General features: G+C 37.6%; 1 pseudogene; it reads left to right on the top strand.

Moving 5' to 3' along the window:
• The first annotated feature begins 704 nt into the window (after positions 1-704).
• Positions 705-2,636, top strand: LOC115934355 (piggyBac transposable element-derived protein 3-like; annotated as a pseudogene).
• The last annotated feature ends 809 nt before the right edge of the window (positions 2,637-3,445 follow it).

A 3,445-nucleotide genomic window follows, 5' to 3' on the forward strand; every position in this document is an offset into this window, starting at 1 on the left:
GATTTTTCACACATCTCTGCCTCCTGAGGGTACATGTTATCACATGGTGCACAGAGTTAGTCACTGCTGCAGATGCTGGTGTGCTGGAAGCTTGTAAAAAAGTGATGTGAGTTTTCGGAAACATTTTTGAGGAAGTATCCAAAGACAGGCACAGGCCGGGTGCAGTGGCTCACACCTGTAATCCTAACACTTTGGGAGGCTGAGGTGGGCGGATCACTGGAGGTCAGAAGTTCAAGACCAGCCTGACCAAAATGGTGAAATCCCTTTTCTACTAAAATATATATATATATACACAAAAATTACCCGGCCATGGTGGCAGGCGCCTGCAATCCAGCTACTAAGGAGGCCGAGGCAGGAGAATCGCTTGAATCCTGGAGGCAGAGGTTTTGGTGAGCTGAGATAGTATCACTGCACTCCATGGGTGGGAGAGCAAGACTCTCTCTCAAAAAAAACAAAATAAAAACCCACAAACAAACAAACAAAAAAAGACAGGTACATATAACTTTACTGAACTATAACCTATACTAGTAATTTTTTATTACTTCTCTACTCATTTGCTATTGTGCTGTAAAAAGAAAATATCGAAATTATTACTGTTGCATTAGTCATGGGTTTTACATTTTTCGCGTTCTATTTTTGGAAGACTAGGCAAAACCACTACCACTAGGACTAATAATACCTTTTTTTTTCATTTTCGTCCCAAGATGCTGCAAACTCTAAATTTACATGAAACAATTGACCTTTTAAAGACAGATAACAGCAAGTGCTATAGTGACACAATCACCTGAAAATGCTACAGCACCTGTTTCTGATGAGGACTCAGGAGATAAAGAAGGTGGAACAAGAAATAATCCACCAGGTTCTTTGTTGCGTGCAACTGCATATCTTATTCAAGATGGCTCTGATGCTGGATCTGACTGAGATGATCCCTCATATGCACCGAAAGATGACTCTCCTGATGAATTTTCATCTACATCTACTGCGCAGCAACCTCCACCATCAAAGAGGAGGAAAGTGACCAAAATTGTTTGCAAAGGGATAAAAGCTGGCCTAACTGCACAACCCATAAGAGGTAGAGTTACAGAATCACCAAACGATTTCTTCACCAAAATGAGAACTCCCATAGAAATTCTTGAACTTTTTCATGATGATGAGGTTGTTGAGTTCATTGTCAAGGACTCCAACTTATGTGCTCAAAGTAAGGATGTACCTCTTGGCTTGACTACCTCCAAATTCAAATCTTTTCTGGAAATTATTTTTCTGAGTGGTTACATCTCAGTTCCTAGAAGGCATGTGTTTGGGGAACAAAAACAGATGCGCATAATGTACTGGCATAATGTACTGCCATGAGACGAGACTGTTTTGAACTACATTTTCTAATTTGCATGTTGCTGACAATGCAAATTTAGATCCAATGGACCAGTTTTCCAAGTGGTGACCTCTTGCAAGCAAACTCAATGAGAGATGTATGAAATTTGTTCCACATGAAACATATTTCAGCTTTGATGAATCCAGGGTTCCTTATTTTGGTTGTCAGGGATGCAAATAATTTATTTGGGGAAAGCCCATTTGGTTTGGCTGTAAGATTTGGTGTGGTACCACATGTCTGTGCTACATTGCTGGTTTCAGCTTTATCAGGGTAAAAACCCTGATACTAAACATGAGGAATCTGGTGTTGGTGCATCACTTGTCCTTCAGTTTGGTGAGGCAATTACAGAGACACACCCTGGACAATACCATTTTGTATTTGATAACTTTTTCACCAGTATTGCACTTCTTGATAAACTCAGTTCAATGGGACCTCAGGCAACAGGTACAGTGAGAAAGTATTGCATTGACAAGGCTCCACTGGAATCAGCTGCAGCTCTAAAGAAAAAAAGATAGAGGCACATTCGATTTTTGAATTGATGGCAAAGGCAGTACTGTCTGCAGGTGGAATGATAACAGTGTTGTCACTATTGCCTCATCTGGTGCTGGTATTGATCCCCTGTGTCTTGTCAGTTGTTATTCCCAGAAACTGAAAAAGAAGATCCAAAGTCAGCAGCCAAACATGATCAAAGTGTGTATAACCAGTTCATGGGAGTCATACACAGAGCAGATGAAAACATTAATAAGTATCAGGCATCAATCCGTGGAAATAAATGATATCAAGCCCTCTTTTGTTCTGTTTCAAATTGGTCTTACAAAATGCTTGGCAGTTGCATAAAGCATACGATGAGAAGCCAGTGGATTTTCCGGAGTTTCATCGACGTGTGGTATGCCATTATTTGAAGACCTATGGTCATCGTCTAGAACCTGACCGAAAAAGAAGACCTTCTCAGAAGCATAACACTGACTCATATTATGACGGCATAAATCACGGGATAGTCAAACAGGGAATGCAATTGTGGTAGGCTGAGTGTCATAAGAACAACACTTTTCAATGTGAAAAATGTGATGTTACCTTGCATGTGAAGCATTCTGTTGAATATCACACTGGACAGCAGGTTTCACCACCCCCTGAGACAAGAAACATGATTTTATACATTATGTACAATGTAGCAAGGATTTTGCCTAGTGTTCCATTTTTTGAATGCCACATAACTCAACAATACAACATAATAAAAATTTTTCCTTTTCAAATTCTTGTGTCTTGAACTTTTCTAGGTAACATATATGAATTTCATGCACAAATTTAAAAAATTGCAACCTCAGGCATAAATGGATTAATCTATTCAGGATTTGATAGTTCAAATTATAGTAAAATATTCACCTGGAGAATTTTAAAATATATGTGAACAAAAGCAAATATAAATGCTGTAACTGAAATTGTGTCTTTTAAATATGAAATAAAATTAGAGATCATTTGAGTTAATGATATCTGTAAAAAATATTTAAAAATTACAGAATTGCTTCTTAACATATTTCTAGATTAAAATAGAGATACATAATATTACCTGACAAGCTTCCTTTTCAATTCATATTAAACTACTTTTTTTCCCATTTCTGCTCAAAAGTTATTTCCAGAGAGGTCTTCTCTGACTACACAATATAAAATATAATGCCATCTCCGCAGTCCCCTTTCATTTAACCAGTTTATTTTTTCTCCAATTACTCTTATAATCATCACACGTATAAAATACTTTACTTTATTTAATCTGTCTCTTCTTACCAGAATATAAGCTCCATGAGGGCAGAGATTTTTACTCATCAAATAAACAGTACCAAAAATACTTGGTATGCCACAAATTTTTGAGAAATGTGTAACTAAATAACCAAAATCAATGCTGAAAATGTTTTAAAAGAATGAACTGAAGAGAACAGCAAGAAAGAATTAAACCTTAGTACAGTGACACTACAGTAGATAGATGACCCCTAGACATAATAGACTCTATGCATTAGTTATCACAGCAAAGAGTGACCAACATGAAAATAGAGACTTGGGCCAGAGCAACAGGGAAGCAGG

The sequence above is a fragment of the Gorilla gorilla genome, chromosome 3, assembly GCF_029281585.2.
Source record: "Gorilla gorilla gorilla isolate KB3781 chromosome 3, NHGRI_mGorGor1-v2.1_pri, whole genome shotgun sequence".
NCBI classification, from domain to species: Eukaryota; Metazoa; Chordata; class Mammalia; order Primates; family Hominidae; genus Gorilla; species Gorilla gorilla.